The sequence below is a fragment of the Mustelus asterias genome, chromosome 2 (genome assembly GCF_964213995.1).
Source record: "Mustelus asterias chromosome 2, sMusAst1.hap1.1, whole genome shotgun sequence".
NCBI classification, from domain to species: Eukaryota; Metazoa; Chordata; class Chondrichthyes; order Carcharhiniformes; family Triakidae; genus Mustelus; species Mustelus asterias.
Window position 1 is genome coordinate 30,401,944 of NC_135802.1, and position 24,255 is coordinate 30,426,198.

The window sequence follows — 24,255 nt, forward strand, 5'->3', positions numbered from 1 at the left end:
GATAGAGAAAAAATACATATATTTTCAAATCAGTTAACAGGTATGCGAGCTGGAGGAGGCCCTGTGATGGCACTGGGTAGTTTCCCTACCCCTGTGCTAGAAGCACTGGGGTTCAAGCCCCTCCCCTGTACTCCCTCTCTATGACTTGATGGAAGGTGCATGCACAACACAGCCAAGCAGGTTTAAAGTGTATTTATTCACGATACAAATAGGCTTACATTAACACTGCAATGAAGTTACTGTGAAAATCCCCTAGTCGCTACACTCAGATACACTGAGGAAGAATTTAACATGGCCAATGCACCTAACTAGCACATCTTTCGGACTGTGGGAGGAAACCGGAGCACCTGGTAGAAACCCACACAGTCACGGGGAGAACGCGCAGACTCCACACAGACAGTGACATAAACCGGGAATTGAACCCGGATCCCTGGCGCTAACCACTGTGCCACTGTGATGGTCAGTCTGGAATTCCTTCCATTATGCCTGGTGGCAGGCAAGCAGTAAGGCTAGGAGAGTTTCCTGACCGGCCACACTGCGGAAAGTGACAGGAACTCACTGCAGTAATGTACCAAGGATAATCATGGGCCCATCGGATAGAAGTTTGTGGTCACCAGCTGGGGCGTGGTATGCATAAAATAATCGTTTAATAATCTTACATTTTTGAATCATTGAACCTGTGCTGAACCTGACATAAACTACATTCGAAGTTCACACTGAAAGATCTTTTCCCCCTGATCTCTCACAGTCGCTGTGCCTGGCAAGTCACACACACAGTAATCAGAGACATTCTGCAACAATCAGCAATAAACTTTGCATGAAAATGAAAACATATATATATATAAGAACAAAGAACAAAGAACAATACAGCACAGGAACAGGCCCTTCGGCCCTCCAAGCCCGCGCCGCTCCCTGGTCCAAACTAGACCATTTTTTTATATCCCTCCCTTTATATATATATATAAATGAATGGAATTATCTACATGATAATGCCCATATTAATTTAGCTTCTCCCCACTGTACATTTTTAGTTGACTCAAATTGTAAGACTGTATTGTAACAAGAGTAATCGGGAATTAAATTTCTCTCCTGCACCTTTAACATATTCCAGCATTAGCAGATTTTACTTTAAATTGATTAATATATGTATTTAAATAGAGTAACAAGAAATATTGATATGTTTATTTAAAAAATGTTACATGCTTTTAAAGATATTTCTTGTAGCAATTTCACACACAGGGTGCCAGAGAATTGAAAAAAAAACAAATGTGAGAACAGTTTATTATTTATTTGAGTAATATATTTCTGACCTTAGAATCATAGAATAGAATCATAAAGTCATACAGCGCAAAAGAGGCCCTTCAGTCCATCAAATCCACACCGACACATTAGAAACATCTGAACTCCCACCTAATTCTATCTGCCAGCACTTGGCCCATAGCCCTGAATGTTATGATATGCCAAGTACTCATTCAAATACTTCTGTAGGATGTGAGGCAACGAACCTCTACAACCCTCCCAGGCAGCACATTCCAGACCATCACCACCCTCTGGGTAAAAATGTTTTTCCTCACATCCCCCCTAAACTTCCTGCCCCTCACTTTGAACCAATGTCTCCTTGTGACTGACCCTTCAACGAAGAGAAATAGCTGCTCCTTATCCGTTCTGTCCATGTCCCTCATAGTCTTGTACATCTTAATCAAGTCGCCCCCCCCTCAGTCTGCTCCAGAGAAAACAACCCAAATCTATCCAACCTCTCTTCATAACTTAAATGTTCCAACCCAGGCAGCATCTTGGTGAATCTCCACTGCACCTCATCCAGTGTAATCACATCCTTCCGATAATGTGGTGACCAGAACAGCACACAGTATTCTAGCTGTGGTCTCACTAAAGCTCTATACAACTCCAACCTGACTTCCCTGCTTTTGTAATCTCTGCCTCGATTGATAAAGGCAAGTGCCCCATTTGCCTTTACCACCACCCTACTAACATGCCCTTCCGCTTTCAGAGATCTGTGGATAAACATGCCAAGGCCCCTTTGTTCCACAGAACTTCCTAGTGTCCTACCATTCATTTAATAAACCTTGCCTTTCTGTCAACTTGAAAATAAAACGTATAATTCTGAGTCCCTACCTTCTTGTCTTCATCTTGTTTTCACTGAAACATACCCGAGTTATTCATTTAATGGGGTGTTTCCACTTGGAGAACTTAGCTCTTTTAACGTGTTTAGAAATTCTTTCATTGGGAAGGGAAAATGCTGAAAAAACTCAGCAGGTCTAGCAGCCTCTGTGGAGAAATAGGGTAAACATTTCGAATCCAATACTACTCTTCATCAGAACCTGGAGAAACATAGAAATGTGAACAGAAAATACTGAAAAAAACTCAGCAAGTCTGGCAGCATCTGTGGAGAGAGAAAATAGAGTTAACGGGCCGTATTTTACCATTTTGATTCTAAGTGCTGGACGGACTTGAAACTGGGAGTGTTTCAGATCCGACTTTTAGACCCGTTCTCAGGCGCCTCCATACACTGTCTGCCTGAAAAAATATCAGCGATTCCGAATCACTCTGCAGAAACCTGTGGGCGGGGTTTAACGCGCCCGAAATCCTGCAGCTCCGATCGGCGCCTCCAACTGCGCATGCGCAGAAAAAAAAATGATAGAATGTGGCTCCCCTGTCACATCGCTCCCAGGCCGGATAATGCCTCCCCCGGCCCCCACTGACATTGCCCCACCCCCACAACATTACTGACCCCCTTATCCCCCCACCCCCTCCGCCACCCAGACTGATCACGGGCCCCTTCACCCCCACCAATCTCAGGCAGAGTGGCAGTGGACCCCCCCCCCCTTCCTCCTCACTGACCTCAGGCAAAGTGGCAGCGAACCCCCCTTCCCCCTCTCCCCCCACAATCTCAAGCAGAGAGCCATCGGACACTTGGCACTTACCTCCTCACTAACTGGAGCACCCGAATCGGACTCCTATGGTGCATGGCTGTTTAGTGCCGATTCTGGATGGGCGAACGTGGTGATAAAGGGGGAAGTGCCGGTAAGGTTGGGCGTGCAGCCCATTAAGTTAATTTAAATGCATGAAAATGGATTTAAATGGCCGTTGCGGCAGTCTCGATCGCGGCCATCTTTGGGCCTTGGTAAAGGGGGAACCGGTGTGGAGGTGGGCGCGGATCGCGCTACTCGCCTCACGCCCGACTTTGCCAAGTTTTGGCACCCAAAAACAGGTGCAACTTGATCGTAAAATCGGGCCCAAAGTCTCAAGTCTGTATGACTCCTTTAGAGCTGATACTGCTACATTTTTCCAGCATTTTCAGTCTTTGTTCCAGACTCCAGCATTCACAGTATTCTGCTTTTATCATAGAAGTAGAAATGTGATCAGTTTATGCTATTAAAAGAAGGGAGAGGGAAGGATGGACCAAAATAGAAGGTCAGGGATAAGTTAGAGAGTGGGGGAGATTAAATGACAAAGATGGCATTGAACACAAGAATAAGTGAGTGGTAATGACAGTACTAAAATCCAAAAATCTTTACCAAAGTAAGGTTTAATAAAGATTCGCAAAAATGAGTTCGCAGTGAGACAGTTGGTTTGTCGTGCCATCACATTACTAGATTTAAGAGGTTTGAAAATGATGCATGATGGTAAATATTTGAAATTAATATTAAGTCCAATAATTGGACAGGTAAGTGTGAACAACCAGACTGGCCAGACTTCACATGTCAGGAGGTCTTTCAATCAATTGCCATTATCCCAAACTTATCCAGCACCAAAATTTACATTCATTGAGACATTTTTTTTGTTAAAATTGAGAATAAACTCCACCGTGTTGTGTGACACGATCACCGTGTTAAGTGGGACAGTCTACAAACAGATCTAGCAACTTAAGAGAGTACCATCAACAGCAGCAGAACTGTACTCCAGAACAATCTGCAACCTCATGGTCTGGCATATTCCCCATTCAACCATTACCACCAAGCCAAGGGATCAACCCGGGTTCAATGGAGAGTGCAGGAGGGCACACCAGGAGCAGCCACAGGCATACTTATAAATGAGGTGTCAACCTGGTGAAGTTACCAGACAGGACTACTTGCATGCCAAACAGAATAAGCAGTAAGTGCCATCCTGACTTGGAAATATATCGCTGTTTCTTCAAGCTGCTGGGTCAAAATCCTGGAATTCCCTCATTAAAGATATTGAGGGTCAACCCACGGCATGTATACTGCAGCATTTCAGGAAGGCAGTTCACCACCATTTTCTCAAGGGCAACTAGGGATGGGCAATAAATGTTTTCGGGCAAGCCAGCGATGCCCATGCCCCACGAATGAATAAAACAAAGTTAGTTTTTACACTTGGATTGATCAAAATACAATAAAATGGATCTGGAATCTTTGAATCACTTCAGAAACAATGGTGCATTACCACAGAGGAATCTTAGGATTTTCCCTGGATGGGTGAGAGATAGGCCAAATTTCCTTTCTCATCCATTATTATCTTCTGTACATAGGGATTTCTTCTGGAGTCTGGCTCATTGCTGTGAGGGAATCTCTTTGTGTGATTTCAGGGCAGAGGCTGGGTCCTTGATGAAGGACTGCAACTCTCAATGTGGCCAGAGCTTCAGCACAAGCACAGTTTACAGCCGAGGGAGGGGCCACACATGCTGGGTTCCAGGTTCCCTTTGATGGCAGGGAACGATGACCATGGCACCTGGAGGGCTATGTGTAAAGGAACTCATAATACAAGGTTAGTATGGAGCTGAAGAAGGGGTAGAAAGTCACTAGTTCCACGTAGCTGGGGCTTAGTGAAGCCCAGAAGTAATTAATAGCTCGGTGAAGCTGAAATCATAGAATCATAGAATCCCTACAGTGCAGAAGGAGGCCATTTGGTCCATCAAGTCTGCACCAACCACAATCCCAGCCAGGTCCTATTCCTGAAACCCCTCACATTTACTCTGCTAATCCCCCTGACACTAAGGTTACTTTAGCATGGCCAATCAATCTAACCTGTTCATCTTTGGACTGTGGGAAGAAACTGGAGCACCTGGAGAAAACCCACGCAGACATGGAGAGATCATGCAGGCTCCGCACAGATAGTGATCCAAGGCCGGAATTGAACCAGGGTCCCTGGCGCTGTGAGGCAGCAGTGCTAACCACTGTGCCACCGTGCCACCCTGTCTGTTCAGAGAAACTGGCAGTTGGAACAAAGAGAAGTCCATGGTGTGCAATAGTTGTCTGCTCAGTGGAGCTCAATTGGATAGTGCAGGTAGTTAGATCCTGGCGTGCAGCCTGGCCAACCCAGTGGTAATCAAAGTGGCTGGGACAAAGTCATCGAGTGGCTGGGATGTATTGGGAAAAGTTGAATTCAAAGAACAAAGAACAAAGAAAAGTACAGCACAGAAACAGGCCCTTTAGCCCTCCAAGCTGTGCCAATTATATTGCCCTAACTAAACTAAAAAAACCTTCGGCTCTTACTTGGTCCGTGTTCCTCTATTCCCTCCCTATTCATGTACCCATCCAAGTCTATTTGCCTGACAAATTACAGGCAGAAGAAACAAGAGAGATTCCAGGCTGAGTTGGAACTGCTGTTGAGAGAAATCAGAGGCAATATCCTCATTTTTATGACTCAAAGTAATTATTGATGTCTGGATAGGTGGCTGAGAAATTCGTGAGATCTGAGTTGGCTGTTTAATATAAAGTTAGACCACAGCTTCCCATTAATTCATATTTACACCACATTGATTTCTTAGAGTATGAGATAGATGACATTGACTCTTTGCTTTGTTGACTCTTGCAAAGTAAAATTCTTCTGTTTGTTTAAAACCATGGAATCTTGTAGCCTTATTCTGAGTAAGTAACTGGAATCTCAAATTTAGTCTACAACAGAAGTGCTGGTTCCTAAATGGATCACAACAGTATCATGAATCACACCATTGCATCCACGCCTGGATAGAGTGGAGGTGGGGAAAATGTTTCCATTAGTAGGATATTCTAGAGTCCGAGGGCACAACCTCAGAATAAAGGGCCTTTAGAGCCAAGATAGGGAGGAAGTTCTTCAACCAGAGGATGGTGAATCTATGGAATTCATTGCCACAGAAGGCTGTGGAGGCCAGGTCATTAAGTATAGTTAAGACAGAGATAGATAGGGTCTTGATTGGTAAGGGGATCAAAGGTTACAAAGGAAAGGTGGGAGAATGGAGTTAAGAAACTTATCAACCATGATTGAATGGCTGAACAGACTCGATGGACCGAATGGCCTAATTCTACTCCTACATCTTATGGTCTTATTGACAGGGTTTACACCTCATTTATGTTTATGGTGCAAATTGAGTAATTTGTTGACACCACAGTGAGGGAGGATAACAGTGAACTATAGTGTTCACAAAGCTAACAATGGAGCGACGCAGATCATACAGCAATTCATGGTGATGCGCACTGCATCTTGCTTCCTTGCCACTAGTTGGCAATTAGTACCCTAATAATGATGGATGTTGTGAACTCCTCATTACTTTTACAGTAATAGGTGAATAATTTTATTTGGTATCACGAGCTTTTGGAGCACTGCTCCTTCATCGGGTGAGTGGCACACTCCTCACCTGATGAAGGAGCAGTGCTCCGAAAGCTTGTGATACCAAATAAACCTGTTGGACTTCAACCTGGTGTTGTGAGACTTCTTACTGTGCCCATCCCAGTCTAACACCGGCATCTCCACATCATAAGTGAATAATTGAAAGAGTGATGAGCTTTCCTTTTTAAAGGACGGGGATTTCATTGGTAACACAAACTCCAAGTCTATTTTAAATTCAGCCCAATACTCAGATTTGAGGAATTAGCCCCAGCAATTAGTTAAATCAACTGTGTATGTTAAATTAATCATAGGATTAAGAAGAAACTAGTCAGTCCCTCCGGCTGGATCCATTATTCAGTGCCTTGGCTGATCTGTGTTTTAACTGCATCCACTCAACTTGGTTCTACATCGCTTATCATCTTTGGCTAGCAAGAAACAAGCCATATCAGACTTTAAATTAAGAGGTTTTTTTTAAAGTTTATTCATTCGTGTCACAAGTAGGCTTATATTAACACTGCAATGAAGTTACTGTAAAAATTCCCTAGTCGCCACATTCAGGTGTCTGTTTGGGCACACTGAGGGAGAATTTAGCACAGCCAATGCATCTAACCAGCACGTCTTTCGGACTGTGGGAGGAAACCAGAGCACCCGGAGGACACGTGGGAGAACTCTGCACAGACAGTGACCCAAGCTGGGAATCAAACCCAGGTTTCTGGTGCTGTGAGGCAGCAGTGCTAACCATTGTGCCACCATGCGCCCGAACTAGCATCTGGTATTTTTTTGTGTGTGTGGGAGAGAGAATTCCTATGAACCACAGAGGTTTGTTTCTCTCATGTTAACCAGAGTGGTTAGTTTACATCAAGTTAACCACAAGAGTTGCTTCATTTTAAAAAAAAATTAGCTTCAGTGTTTATTATGTTTGAAATTCATCCAAATGCTAAGGTTTGCAAAATCATTACACGTAACGAGAAAATGTCCCTGGTGATATCACACCCACAGAATCAAAAGGTGGAATTTTCCATTTTGGAGACGAAGGGTGGGACTTTTTGGCCTCCATTTTCAGCAAGTTGGGGAATGGTGGAGAGGGCGCAGAGTTGACTGGCAGACCCAAAAGGGCTTTTGCGCCAGTGAAATTTTACTGCTCCTTTGTCCCAACTCCCCCTGCCAGTGACGTAATAAGTTTCCCACCATGCTATGATGGGAGCCCCATTATAATACATTTAAATATAATCGGGGGGGTCTCCCCATATAGAAAAATACCCCCTGATGGTGTGGCATCACATCAGCATGGTTTACAATAGGCTTTTAAAAATGGGGAACAGAACCCGTCGGGGGCACTAATGTGATGCTTTTGGTAAACGGTAAGCCCTTAAAGATGAAAGTTGCTAAAGGAGCCTCTACCATGGTGATAGGAGAGCATACATTTTGATATTTACAAGAAGGAGTCCAGTTATTGAGTTTCAGGGTTACCGTAGCGAAAGCTAACAACTTACACAGGAGAAGCCATTAAGATAAACAGTACCTGTAAGCTATCAGTGGCAGTCTGCTCAGCTCCCACCAATAATTGTGTCAGGCCAAGGGGCAAGTCTTTTGGGCTATGATTGGCTCAAGGTAATCAAGTTAAACTAAATGGAGATCTTCCAGGTACGGGAATTGAGCCTGACTTAATGAAGAAATATGAGAACATTTTTTTGCGATGACTTACATCCAGAGGCAACCCTTTAGAGCAAGACCAGTACCATATACCTTGTGAGAAAAGTTGGACATAGAATTGAAGAGATTGAAAGAGCTGGGTATTATCCAGCCAGTTAATTTCATGGAGTGGGCAGCACTCATAGTCCCCGAGATAAAGCCTGACAGGACATCCACATCTGTGGAGACCACGAAATAATAGTTAATCAGCCTGCTAGATTAGATAAGTATCAAATCCTGAAGATTGATTTGATTTGATTTGGTTTGATTTGATTTGATTTATTATTGTCACATGTATTGGTACACAGTGAAAAGTATTGTTTCTTGCACACTAAACAGACAAAGCATACAGTTCATAGGGAAGGAAAGAAGAGGGTGCAGAATGTTGTGTTACAGTCATAGCTCGGATGTAGAGAAAGATCAACTTAATGCGAGGCAGGTCCATTCAAAAGCTGTTCTTGAGTCGGTTGGCATGGGTCCTCAGGCTTTTGTATCATTTTCCTGATGGAAGAAGGTGGAAGAGAGTATGTCCGGGGTGCGTGGGGTCCTTGATTATGCTGGCTTCTTTCCTTCTCTATGTACCGTATGCTTTGTCTGTATAGCGCGCAAGAAACAATACTTTTCACTGTATATTAATACATGACAATAATAAATCAAGTCAAATCAAATCAAATCTAGTGAACCTTTGTTGTGCTACTTCCAATGCAAGTACATTATTTCTTAAATAATTATTTCTTAAAACTTCAAGGGGACATAAATAAAGGAACAGGTTGGTGGAATAGGTGGATAAGTGGCAAATTAAATTTAGTTCAGAAAAGTGTGAAGTGATTCAAGGGGGAATTTAGAGAGACAATGTAAAATAGAGAGTAGAAGCAACTTACTATGGCTGCTGGAATCTGAAACAAAAACAGAAAATGCTCAAAATTCTCAACGGGTCTGACAGCACCTGTGGAGAGAGAACAGAGCCAATGTTTCAAGTCAGGATGACCCTTTGTCAGATAGAAGGTGCTGTTTTAAGGGAATGAAGGTGAACAGGGACTGGAGTGTGCATGTGCATAAATCATTGGAGGTGGCAGGACGGGTTCAGATCAGTTGGCATCATAGGTTGTATCTGTGGGGGCATAGAATATAAAAGCAACAAATTTATGACAGACCTGTGTAAAACATTTGTTTGGCCTCAACTGGAGTATTGTGTCCAGTTCTGGGCACCACACTTTTGAAAAGATTTGCAAGTTTTAGACGGGACCCAGAAAAGATTCACAAGAATGCTTCCAGGGATGACGGACGGCCTTCAGTTACATAGCAAGATTGGAGAAACTGGGACATCTCGGCGAATAGAAGGTCAATGGGAGGCGCAGTGGCACAATGGACAGCATGGTGGCACAGTGGTTAGCACTGCTGCCTCACAGCACCAGGGACCCGGGTTCAATTCCGGCCTCAGGTGACTGTCTGTGTGGAACTTGCACATTCTCCTCGTGACTGCGTGGGTTGCCTCCGGGTGCTCCAGTTTCCTCCCACAATCCAAAGGTGTGGGGTTAGGTTGATTGGCCATGCTACATTGTCTCTTAGTGTCAGGGGGACTAATAGGGTAAATATGTGGGGTTATGGGGATAGGGCCTGGGTGGGATTGTTGTCGGTGCAGACACAATGGACCAAATGGCCTCCTTCTGCACTGTAGGGATTCTCTATGAGGTTTGATAGAGATATTTAAAATCATGAGCGATCTGGACAGAGTAGATCAGGAGAAACTGTCCCCGTTGGTGGAATAACTGAAAACCAAAGGGCACAGGTTTAAGATAATTGGCAAAGAGAGTAACAGCGACATGAGAAAATCTTTTTCAGGGTGGTTCGGATCTAGAACGTACTGTCTGAGTGTAGGGTGGAGGCAGGGCCAACATCAACTGAGGATTTCAAAGGGGAAGTTTTATTATCTGATAGGGCTGCAGGCAAATGGCAGGGAAACAGCGCTAGTTGTTTCTTTGGAGGGCCAACACAGATATGATGGGCCAAACAGCCTCGTTCTACATTGCAAGGATTCGATTATTATGAATATTATACATATTAATAACTACAGTCTTTTGCTTTTGCCCACTGGAAATTGGTCTTTAGTCCAGCTGAGCAGAAATATGCTGCAATACTGTGTCACAGAGCATTTGAAAGTTCAGAAATTCATCTTTCATAAGATATGGGAACAGAACTAGGCCATTGTGAGGGAAGGGGATTAAGTTTTCCGTCATCCATATTTTTAACAAATATATTACGACATTTGTCTGTACCCTACTGTGCACTACTTTAAATCTTTTGCTTCAAATTGGCACATAAGTCTGTAACGTAATTACAATCGTGGCTAACATTAGCTGCCTCAGAACAAGTTAAATCCTGCCCTGAGGTGTTTTGGTAATCTGAGAATTAAAGATCAGCCACGATAAAGCAGCATCAATTTCCCGCATCAGTCGAGTACTCCTGTATACTTTTAGTTTCTGTTTTCTGAGATTGCGAGCTGCAGTTTTGTAATGCTATGAATTGGCTATCAACTTCAGGTGCTGACCCTTAACAGATGAAATACAACGATGGTAGATTGTAAAATGGATTTTAGCAGATCTGCTGCCAGTTATATGGGCAGCACAGGGGCACAGTGGTTAGTACTGCAGCCTCACAGTGCCAGTGACCCGGATTCAATTCTGACTTTGGGTGGCTGTCTGTGTGGCGTTTGTACATTTTCCCCGTGGGTTTCCTTTGGGTGCTCCGGTTTCCTCCTATACTCTAAAGATGTGCGGGTTAGGTTGATTGGGCATGCTAAATTGCCCCTTAGTATCAGGGGGATTAGCAGGGTAAATACATGGGGTTACAGGGATAGAGCCTGGGTGGGATTGTTGTCGGTGCAGACGCGATGGGTCAAATGACCTCCTTCTGCACTGTAGGGATTCTCTGATTCTATGCAACCCACTTGAAAGTAGAAGTACAAAATCCTAGTCTCAGGTCATGGTTTATTCAGTATCTGTGTTGAGTCAGCTACATGGAAATGAGGTGAAAGTAAAGGCTTTGCAAAAGGAAAAATCCCATCCAAGCAATAAAATCATATTCCAGTGCGTACTGCTTGCATGCTATTTCTTAACATAAAAATAACATTTATAATATAATAAATGGATTAATGGCCCAACATTTAAGAGGAAAAGTTACCAATTGTTCGACTGCTCTGTTAGCTTCAACAGCTGCCACCAGATAAAGGTACACGGTGTTACGGGGAGTGTATTAGCATTGGATAGAGGATTGGTTAACTAATAGAAAGCAAAGAGTTGGGGTAAATGGGTGTTTTTCTGGTTGGCGATCAGTGACTAGTGGTTTGCCTCAGGGATCAGTGTTGGGACCGCAATTGTTTACAATTTACATAGATGATTTGGAGTTGGGGACCAAGTGTAGTGTGTCAAAATTCGCAGATGACACTAAGATGAGTGACAGAGCAAAGTGTGCAGAGGACGCTGAAAGTCTGCAAAGGGATATAGATAGTTTAAGTGAGTGGGCGAGGGTCTGGCAGATGGAATACAATGTTGGTAAATGTGAGGTCATCCATTTTGGTTGGAATAACAGCAAAATGGACTATTATTTAAATGGTAAAAAATTGCAGCATGCTGCTGTGCAGAGGGACCTGGGTGTCCTTGTCAAGAATCACAAGGAGTTGGTTTGCAGGTGCAGCAGGTAATTAAGAAGGCAAATGGAATTTTGTCCTTCATTGCGAGATGGATGGAGTTTAAAAACAGGGAGGTCATGTTACAGCTGTATAAGGTGCTGGTGAGGCCACACCTGGAGTACTGTGTACAGTTTTGGTCTCATTATTTGAGAAAGGATATACTGGCACTGGAGGGGGTGCAGAGGAGATTCACTAGGTTGATTCCAGGGTTGAGAGGGTTGGCTTATGAGGAGAGTCTGAGTAGACTGGGGCTATACTCATTGGAATTCAGAAGAATGAGGAGAGATCTTATAGAAACATGTAAGATTATGAAGGGAATAGATAAGATAGAAGCAGGGAAGTTGTTTCCACTGGTGGGTGAAACTAGAACTAGGGGCATGGCCTCAGAATAAGGGAGAGCAGATTTAGGACTGAGTTGAGGAAGAACTTCTTCACGCAAAGTGTTGTGAATCTGTGGAATTCCCTGCCCAGTGAAGCAGTGGAGGCTACCTCATTGAATGTTTTTAAGGCAAGGATCGATACATTTTTGAACAGTAAAGGAATTAAGGGTTATGGTGAGTGGGTGGGTAAGTGGAGCTGAGTCCACAAAAAGATCAGCCATGATCTTATTGAATGGCGGAGCAGGCTCGAGGGGCCAGATGTTCTACTCCTGCTCCTAGTTCTTATGTTCTTGCAGACTGCCCATTTGCCCATGCAACTGGCCGATGACATCATCAATACGTGATGTGATTAGTCCCTTTAAGTGACCTTGTTCCAACTAGGAACAAACATGAATACACAACACTTTCCTCCACCTTTCATAGAATCATTGAATCATAGAAACCCTACAGTACAGAAAGAGGCCATTTGGCCCATCATGTCTGCACCGACCACAATCCCACCCAGGCCCTACCCCCCATATCCCTACATATTTACCCACTAATCCCTCTAACCTACGCATCTCAGGACACTAAGGGCAATTTTAGCATGGCCAATCAACCTAACCCGCACATCTTTGGACTGTGGGAGGAATCCGGAGCACCCAGAGGAAACCCACGCAGATACGAGGAGAATGTGCAAACTCCACACAGACAGTGACCCAAGCCGGGAATCGAACCCACATCCCTGGAGCTGTGAAGCAGCAGTGCTAACCACTGTGCTACTGTGCCGCCCTTTACCTTAGAGGTTACTGCAATGAAACTCAAAGGGGGCGATGTTCCCAGCCCGCAGTGCAGCTAGCCGGGAGACATAAGCAGAGGTCATTTAACAGGCTCCCCGCTGGACACCATGGCCTCCGTGCATCTCCAGCTGCCGGAATTCTGGTGTCATCAGCTCAGCACCGGAAGTCAGCACGGAGCTGATTTCCATATTTAAAATCAAATTTAAATGTCATCAGTGGACCCAGGACTGAAGTCTCTGGGTCTGCTCACGTCTCCATCCCCTGCCCCCAACCCCCCACACCGCAACCAGGAGTGTTTCATTCCAGTGGGGTTTACAACAACTCCCCAATGTCAGGGAGCTGGCAGCCAGGAGTGAAGATGGGGCCATGGGAGCCCCCCAGGAGGTCGGGAATAAGTGGGGGGAGGCCCTCTGGGCATTGCCATCCTAGTGGTGCCAGCCTGGCCCCCTCACACTGCCCAAAGGACAAAGTGGCAATGCCCAGGGGGCACCTTTCCACTGCCCACCAGGTATCGGACAGTGCCAATGGGGCAGGTCCAGGGAAGGGACCTATTGGGGGGCAAGGCCTGTAGGAGGAGATAAGTGGGGGTGCAGGGTCCCACTGCCATTCTGCAGTCGAGATCAGTGACAGAAGGAGGGAAGGGCGATCATGGTGGGGGGGAGTCGGCCTGCCAGAGGGGTCATGACTGTGGGGTGGTGGGGGGGGGGGGGGGAGTTTGGACTGCGGGGATGAGGGTTGAGGCCGCCAACTGGGGGGGGGGGGGGGGGGGGGGGGGTGGAATCTGGAAATCAGGACTGCCAGGCGAGGGATGGGCGGGGGGATATTGTGAGGGGCAGGGGTGGAGTGGTTCAGGGCTGGCCCAGAGTTGTCTGGGGGCCAGCAATTGAGCCATGGGGGTTCAGAGGGGCAGCGATAGGGGTTTGCGGGGCTGGCCAGCAATTGAACTCGACAATCACCAGGCAAGACTGTTCTCTTCCTGTTGGGGAGCACTTCAGCGGTCACGGGCATTCGGCCTCTGATATTCGGGTAAGCGTTCTCCAAGGCGGCCTTCGCGACACACGACGGCGCAGAGTCGCTGAGCAGAAACTGATAGCCAAGTTCCGCACACACGAGGACGGCCTCAACCGGGATATTGGGTTCATGGCACACTTTGTAACCCCCACAGAGTTTCACTGGCTGTCTTGTCTGGAGACAATACACATCTTTTTAGCCTGTCTTGATGCTCTCCCCACTCACATTGTTTTGTTTCTTAAAGACTTGATTAGTTGTAAGTATTCACATTCCAATCATTATTCATGTAAATTGAGTTTGTGTCTTTATATGCTCTGTTTGTGAACAGAATTCCCACTCACCTGAAGAAGGGGCTTGCAGCTCCGAAAGCTTGTGTGGCTTTTGCTACCAAATAAACCTGTTGGACTTTAACCTGGTGTTGTTAAACTTCTTACAGCAATTGAACTGGCCAGCGATCGGGGGGCCAGCAGTGCGGGGCTCCTGTGCATGTGCCGATCTCCGCTATGACAGATCGGCGTATGCACAGTGTCCCGCTCAGCGCTATGCGGGAATAGGTCTTGCCCACAGATTTTTATCGAGATTCACGCTAGGGATGCACAGAGTGTGGGAGATTCATTTTGAAAACTCCAATTTTTAGGCAAATTTGGCACTTAGAATGTTTTGGGAGAATCCTGGCCAATATAACGTCAACAGTCAAAATTAATAGTATGAACAATTAGTAAAAACCACAGTCATTAATTTAGACGTTCCAGAGGACGTTGACTTATGTGTGGTTGTTGGCGAACCTCAGGTGTCTGCTTTTTTGTGTTGACTGCAAACTCTGCTATTTGTGGTTTAGTTTGGATCTCGTCTGTAGTTGTCTCAACCAGAGTCGGTGCAGTATTTGGAGGTTTACTTGGTGTTGAAGTGTCCTCAGCTGAGATACTGTCTCCCAGAGTTGTTTCTGGTATTGCCAGGTTCTCAGGAATATCTAAGTCTTGACTTGGCACAGTTTGTTGTGGACTCTCTATTGATCCTTGCACTGGTAAATTAGTTTGTGTTGCTAAAATTTGGACATGTGTCTTCTCCACCCTACCTCAGCCCGAGTTTGAACGGTGTGGGAAAGCGGTCCTGTCTGTGCTAAGATGATGGCAGTTATCCACTTCTCACCAGTGGAATAGTTCCTTGTCAATATTTCCTGACCTTTCTGAAGAACATGGCATTTAGCCCTGTTCTCACATCACAACACCTGACCTTGCCGTTTACTCTCAGCAATTCTCTTATCTTGAGAAGGCTTCAGCAAATGAAATGCTATGCATAACTGACATTTTATCATGAGTAATGCCAGGGAATTTTGAGTCGTAGAATATGGAATATTCCTGTATGTTATCAGGAATTGACTTAGTCATTTAATGGCGACTTCAGGCCATTTCAAACGCACATCAACCTCAATGAAAAACATTCATCCTTTGAATGGTCCGGCATTATCTATATGAACTCGCTGCCATGGCGTTTCTGGTCATTCCCATGGGTGTAATGCTGCTAGTGGCAGCAGGTTACAAAATGTTCCACAAGCCGCACACACCTTCTCCTCAATTTCGCTATCGTGCCCTAGCCACCAAAAACAGCTTCTAGCTTTCTCCTTCATCCTTACTGTACCTCAATTACTGCATGAAGTTGGTTGAGGACACTTAGAATCACCACAGTGCAGAAGGAGGCCATTCGGCCCATCAAGTCTGCACCAACCACAATTCCACCCAGGCCCTATTCCCGCAACACCACATATTTTCCTTGCTAATCTCCCTGACACTCAGGACAATTTAGCATGGCCAATCAACCTAACCTGCAGATCTTTGGACTGTGGGAGGAAACCGGAGCACCCGGAGGAAACTCACGAGGACATGGGGAGAACGTACAAACTCCGCACAGACAGTGACCCAAGGCTGGAATTGAACCCGGGTCCCTGGCACTGTGAGGCAGCAGTGCTAACCACTGTGCCACCATGCCGCAGACGTTTCCTTAACAATGGCAAAATGATCACTATTATTCCCCAGAGGAAACAACCAGCCTATACGGATAGTTCAAATCTTCGGGTAACATATGGCTTCAACTCTGGGTTTAAGACTTATCTAGACAGCTATATGAACGGAGTGGGAATGGAGGGATACAAAAGAGTGATCTAGTTTGGACCAGGGAGCGGCGCGGGCTAATTGTTCCTGGTTTCTCGTTTCAAGGCTTCATTCTACGATCATCTTGCTGGTGCCAGTACAGAGTGAGACTGCGGATAGTTGGGAACCTGTCTCGGGGGCAGGGGATTCATATGGTGTTCGTGGAAGTGGAAATGACTAGGGTTGGGAAGCATTTTCCGATCGGGGCCATTGTGATCTCCTGGACTCGTTTCGATCGCCTCAGGGGGTCGGAGAGGAATTTCCCAGATTTTTTTTTCCCCATATTGGCCCTGGGGTTTTTCACTCTGGGTTTTCGCCTCTCCCTGGAGATCACATGGTCTGGAATGGGGGGGTGGGGGTAAGTTAATAGGTTGTAATGAACAAAGCATCGTAGCTGTGAGGGACAGCTCGGTGGATAGGATATTGGTATGTAGATAGGCTGGAAAATTGGGCGGGGATCCTGGATTCAGGATTCAATCCTGGACCGGGGAGCGGCGCGGGCTTGGAGGGCCGAAGGGCCTGTTCCTGTGCTGTATTGTTCTTTGTTCTTTGTTCTTTGTTCTGGGCTTGTTCCCGTGGTTATGTCATGAAGCACCGTGCCCATAACATCTGACTGCAGTGGATCATTTTGGTTATACTTCTTAACTTGCCCAACGGTTGCTGGAGTTTTATCAACTTCTTCGAAATAGAAAATATTCCGACTCAAAGTATTCATTGACAACTCGTTCGGTAAAGATAATCCAGAGAGTCCATCAGCATTCCCAGAAAAATTTGATTTACGATGTTTTGTCAGGTATGTATGTGCTGACAACAGCAAAGCCCCTCCTCTACATCCAGCTCACTGAGAGAGATGGAATACCAGTGCGTGGCTCGGATATTATTGTCAGCAGTCGATGCTCCATTTGCAAAGCAGATTTCCTCCCAAATAGATCTTGGTAAAAACATTTAATTCCAAAAATGATGCCTAAAGCTTCCTTCTCTATCTGTGCGAAGTCCATTTCTGCTTTATTCAAGGATCTTGATAAAACACTATTGACTTCTCTTCACCATTGGGCATTATAGTAGGGAAACCCAGGGAGTGTGGGCTGCAGCAGGAGAGAAATGAATGGAAAGGGTTAAACAGACAACACTGTAGTCTCCACACTCACTGCAGGAAGACACATGAGAAATTACAAATAACTATATCTCAGATGACACTAAAGCAGTCACACCCGAGGCGATATCACTCCAAGGTTATAATAACCATATGAGAATTTATATCAATTTATCAAGGCTCCAAAAGGTCTAGAGGAACTATTATGCCTCTGAAAACCGAATCAAGTATCAGATATATGGGAACAATCAACACACCATTGAAATCAGTTTGACAAACACAATGCTTTGATATTGTAAACAGGTGGACAGGATATGTCCAGAAAATGTGTAAAGTTAAAGCACACAGGACAATGGATCTGCATAATGTGATCAAAAACAGAACTGACACCAATTCAAAGTAACAATCTGATGACCTAATCGAAATGTAGCACTTTGTAATGTGAAAAAGTATAAGAATGTGTAAGAAATGATGATTAGTAGAGTAGCTCGTAGCAAGCTGTAGTTACAGCTACGAGTTCTGCTCTCCTTCATGCATGTTGAATAAAGTTGTTTTTGTTGAAGGTTTACACAGTCTCAGAAGACTCAGTTTGTTCATCCTCTCCGGCACACAATATGTGAGAAACTGCTACTCATACCCCATAAGGTGATGCGTCATACGCCATTTGCAAAGTTTGCTTCAGTTCAAAGTGTGTCAGGACTTCTAACTTTTGTGGTTCTTTGCGTCCTTTCAGAAGATAACAAGGAAATTAGATAAAGGAGAACCAATAGACATGATATATTTAGATTTCCAGAAGGCCTTTGACAAGGTGCCGCATAGGAGACTGTTAAATAAGTTAAGAGCCCATGGTGTTAAGGGTAAGATCCTGGCACGGATAGAGGATTGGTTGACTGGCAGAAGGCAGAGAGTGGGGATGAAGGAGTCTTTCTCAGGATGGCAGCTGGTGACTAGTGGTGTGCCTCAGAGGTCGGTGCTGGGACTACAACTTTTCACAATATACATTAACGATTTGGAGGAAGGAACTGAAGGCACTGTTGCCAAGTTTGCAGATGATACAAAGATATGGAGAGGGACAGGTAGCATTGAGGAAGCAAGGGAGCTGCAGAAGGACTTGGACAGGCTAGGAGAGTGGGCAAAGAAGTGGCAGATGGAATGCAATGTGGAAAAGTGTGACGCTGTGCACTTTGGAAGGAGGAATGGAGGCATAGGCTATTTTCTTAATGGGGAAATGCTTAGGAAATCAGAAGTACAGAGGGACTTGGGAGTCATTGTTCAAGATTCTCTTAAGATTAATGTGCAGGTTCAGTCGGCAGTTAGGAAGGCAAATGCAATGTTAGCATTCAAGAGGGCTAGAATACAAGAGCAGGGGTGTACTTCTGAGGCTGTATAAGGCTTTGGTCAGACAGCATTTGGAGTATTGTGTGCAGTCTTTGGCCCCGTATCTAAGGAAGGATGTGCTGGCCTTGGAAAGGGTCCAGAGGAGGTTCACAAGAATGATCCCTGAAATGAAGAGCTTGTCTTATGAGGAACGGTTGAGGACTCTGGGTCTGTACTCGTTGGAGTTTATATGGATGAGGGGGATCTTATTGAAACTTACAGGACACTGCAAGGCCTAGATAGAGTGGACATGGAGAGGATTTTTCCACTAGTAGGAAAAACTAGAACCAAAGGGCACAACTTCAGGCTAAAGGGATGATCCTTTAAAACAGAGTTGAGGAGGAATTTCTTCAGCCAGAGAGTGGTGAATCTGTGGAACTCTTTGCCGCAGAAGGCTGTGGAGGCCAGGTCATTGAGTGTCTTTAAGACAGATTGATTGATTGATAAGGGGATCAGGGATTATGGGGGAAAGGCAGGAGAATGGGGATGAGAAAAATATCAGCCATGATTGAATGGCGGAGCAAACTCGATGGGCCGAGTGGCCTAATTCTGCTCCTACGTCTTATGGTCCTATGGTCTTGTGTGATGCCTTTTCACACAGATGCACCCATTTCTATTCCCTGTTTTGACACAATAAATTGCATAAAGGCTTCAAAGTAGTTGCTAGATTAGGGACAAATCTTCCATAATAGTTTAATAAGCCAAAAAACAATCCAAGCTGGTTTATGTTTTGAGGCACAGGTGCCTCAGTAATGGCTTTTATTTTGAAGGTTATTTGTGCAGTCCCTTTGCATCTATGATGTGCCCCAGGTATTTTATAGAAGGTTTGGAGAATTCACACTTATCCTTCCGTACTCACGGTCCATAATCTTCGAATCTCTGGAGTGCAGCTTCCAAATGCTGACAATGCTCCTCTTCATTCTTTCCAGGAACTAAAATATCAAGTAGCACTGGACCTCTTCTCGTCAGCTTAGAATTTGATTCATTGCACATTGGAATAACACAGATATGGAAGTGATACCAAAAGGAAGCCTTATAAATCTGAATAGTTGAAAGTTTATTTATTCGTGTCACAAGTAGGCTTACATTAACACTGCAATGAAGTTACTGTGAAAATCCCCTAGTCGCCACACTCCAGCACCTGTTCAGGTACACTGAGGGAGAATTTAACATGGCCAATGTACCTAACCAGCACGTCTTTCGGCCTGTGGGAGGAAACCAGAGCACCCACTGGAAACCCACGCAGACACGGGGAGAACAAAGAACAAAGAACAAAGAACAATACAGCACAGGAACAGGCCCTTCGGCCCTCCAAGCCCGCGCCGCTCCCTGGTCCAAACTAGACCATTCTTTTGTATCCCTCCATTCCCACTCCGTTCATGTGGCTATCTAGATAAGTCTTAAACATTCCCAGTGTGTCCGCCTCCACCACCTTGCCCGGCAGCGCATTCCAGGCCCCCACCACCCTCTGTGTAAAATACGTCCTTCTGATATCCATGTTAAACCTCCCCCCCTTCACCTTGAACCTATGACCCCTCGTGAACGTCACCACCGACCTGGGAAAAAGCTTCCCATTGTTCACCCTATCTATGCCTTTCATAATTTTATACACCTCTATTAGGTCACCCCTCATCCTCCGTCTTTCCAGTGAGAACAACCCCAGTTTACCCAATCTCTCCTCATAACTAAGCCCTTCCATACCAGGCAACACCCTGGTAAACCTCCTCTGCACTCTCTCTGAAGTCTCCACGTCCTTCTGGTAGTGTGGCGACCAGAACTGGGCGCAGTATTCCAAATGCGGCCGAACCAACGTTCTATACAACTGCTACATCAGACCCCAACTTTTATACTCTATGCCCCGTCCTATAAAGGCAAGCATGCCATATGCCTTATTCACTACCTTCTCCACCTGACACGTCACCTTCAAGGATCTGTGGACTTGCACACCCAGGTCCCTCTGCGTATCTACACCCTTTATGGTCCAAACTCCACACAAACAGTGACCCAAGCCAGGAATTGAACCTCGGTCCCTGGCACTGTGAGGCAGCAGTGCTAACCACTGTGCCACTGTGCCACCTTTGTGGCATATCGTGTGTGACAGTTGTCAAATATTGTTGTAAATCTGGATCTACATTTTTCTGGAGACTATCTTGACTATGGTCAACTTTGCTGAAATGCAGGCCTCCAGCCAACTCAGCAAATACATCAGTAATTCAAAGCAGAGGGTGCTGCTCTGCACACAGTACCGGATTGATAGTGAATTTAAAAGCATTATATACGCATACTAAACTATATTCCTTCATCACGGAAACTATCAGCATGGCCCAATTACTTACATTAATGGGTTCGAGGACCTCCGTCTTGGCCAGCCTCTCGAATTCTGCCTCGACTTTAAGCCTGATGGCATACAGCGCAGATCTCGCCTTTAAGCATCTTGATTGGCTTTTGTCCTTAATATTTATCTTAACTGAGATCTCTTTCATGCTTCCTAACTCCATTAAAGACAAAGGCAGTTTTGGTAAAACCTTCGGTAGACCTCCTTCAGACTCCAACATGAGATTCACCTCCACCCAGTTTAGCTTAATTCTCTCCAGCTAGATTCTGCCCATTTGGTCTGGACCTTTAACAATGTGCAGGGACAAGTCTATGGTCTGTCCGTTTAGCTGCACGCTTACATCGATACGGCCCTTAACGGAACTACTATTCCGGACCATTGAAACGGTTGCGCCAGTTTCCTCTTCCAATTTCAATAGTTGTCTGAATAATAAAGGAGTAATCCAATAACTGTTGTTGTGTCCGCAGTAGCCAGTATGTTCATGATAGAGTACGGTAGATACCAACAGCACAAGTTCAATGTCTGTACTGAATGTGGTAGTTCATCGACGCCTGCCTCCTTAGCATGCCCCACATTTCATGTGGAATGATGCTACTCATTGAACCATTGAAACATAGAATTCCTGCAGTACAGAAAGAGGCCATGCGGCCCATCGCATCTGAACTGATTCTGCGAAACAGCATCTTACCTGGGCCCACCCCATGCACAATCCCAGTAACCTCGCATGTTTACCAAATTCAAACCACCTCACCTACACATCTTTGGTGATTAAGGGGCAGTTGACTCCCTTTAATGGAGAGAGAGATACCTATGGTCCTTCTTGAACAATAGCAAGTTATCTAATTGTACTGAAAGTGATACAGTAAAGGTTCACTAGATTGGGTCCTGGGAGGAGAGAGATGTCTTATAATGAGATGCTGAGAAAATTGGGTCAATATTGTCTCAAGTTTAAAAGAAAATTGAGGGGTTCCCATCGAAACATACAAAGGGGCATGAGAATTTGGACAGTGCAAAGTCATATCCTCTGGCTAAGGAATCTAGAATATCAAGAACAATTTCGGAAAAGAGGCCAATCAGTTAGGAATGAGATGAGGGTAATATTTTTCACTCAGAAAGTTGTGGATCTTTGGAATTCTCTATATCAGAGGTTGTGGATGTTCCATCATTGAAAACTTTTGTGCCTGGGAGAGATGGATTTTTGATCTGGGATATGGGGATCAGGCAGGAAACCAGAGTTGAAGCCAAAGATCAGCCAGGATCACGTCTAATGGCAGAGGAGGATTTAAAAAAATTATTTCCTGTTATGTGGACATCCGGTCAAGGCTACAATGATGCACTGTGTCCATGACAAATAGTTAGTGTCATTCACCTGAAACAGGTGCTGTCCAGGATAAGGGGGGCCATGTAAGTGAAGGGACCTGTTCTATTGAATGTGTTTGTATTTGTTTCGGAACAGCAGCTTTCAATTCCACTGAATTGAAACCTAAAACAGAAAAACTTGATTCAGGTAGAACGCTGAAATTTAACGAGAAATAGAGAACAAAACTGACTTTCCAAATTTTGTGTTGCCAGATATTGCAATTCAGGAGTGCGATAGGGGTGTGCTGAAATATAGCAATTCACCCAAAATCCTTAGACAGCACCTTCCAAACCCATGACCACTTCCATCTAGAAGGACAAGGGCAACAAATACATGGGAGCACCACCATCTGCAAGTTCCCCTCCAGCCACTCACCATCCTGACTTGGAAATATATGGCCGTTCCTTCGCTGGGTCAAAATCCTGGAATTCCCTCCCTAATGACATTGTGGGTCAACCCACAGAACATGGACTGCAGTGGTTCAAGAAGGCAGCTCACCACCACCTTCTCAAGGGCAACTAGGGATGGGCAATAAATGCTGGCCAGCCAGTGACGCCCATGTCCCACGAATGAATAAAAAAAATAGATGAACTAACTTAATGATTTGAATTTGGAATCTGGTTTTGTTTTCTTTCCAGTTTCCTGTGTATTGTGCTGGTATCACCAGATGTAGTTTTAATTATCTGTGGGAGTGCACTAAAGCTACTTTATACCTTGCTTTAAGATAAGCATGATCAGATGTCAGTTACAGATAAGTTGTGTCATTAAGATAATCCATTCAGGAAAACCCTCATGTTCTTTTGTTGTTTTCCAACATTATTCTGGGTTTTCTCCACCATCGTTCTATTAAGATGTTGATCCCATGTGTTGATCACACTTAAAAATCTCAGAGCGATCAGCCAAATTACCCACCACCCTCCCTACCCACCACACTACCCATCTTCTGCATGATCTATCTGCCACTTTTCCCACCTGTCACACTAGACCCGACCACCCTACTCACTTACTACCTCATCCACCTACCACCCGCCCTGCCACTTATCATCTATCAGCTCAACCAATTGTCATCCCACCCACCTACAGGGTACCTACATAGCAACTCACCAACCCACCGCCTCAGCCACCCTACCCATCCACTTACATTCATCCATTGACCCATCCACACTGAACATTTAAGCTTATCTTACAGCAGCTAGTGCTGTAAAAGTGTGTGTGTCTGATTAACTCCCGCCGATGCAGGGCCGATGGGTGCATTTCTGTAGAAGGAGGTTCGGATGAACTGGCCAGAAATGCAAAGCACCATCAGAGTGTTACAAAGCTGGGAGGAACAAAGGGCACTGCACTCTTGCCACTTTGCGGAAGATGCTTTGATAATCTGAGCGATCCTGGCCATGCCTTTCCAAGTGGAGATTAATTTTCTCTTACAGAATTTTCTCCAATAGTTTCCCTGCTACTGACAAGAGACTCACCGGTCTGTAATTTCCTAATTCACCTCTATCACTCTTCTTGAAAAGTGGAATCATATTAGCCATTTTCTCGTCCTCTGGCACCTCCCCATGGCCAGAGAGGAATTAATTGTGTCAGAGCCCCTACAATTTACGTGGGAATCTGACAAAGTAATGTCACAATGGCACTGCAAAGCTTAACATTTCTCCAACACTGAGTCTCACTCGGTTGCAGGTAGCTAAATTGCTGCTTGCATACTCTTGGGGCAAAAAACATCGTCTGCACTTCCGCTGAGCATTTCGGGGTTACTCTTGACCTTTGGGGGATCTGCTGCTGTTCTGTCCTCTTCCTGAAAAACACAGCATTCTAAGCCGCCACGTCTT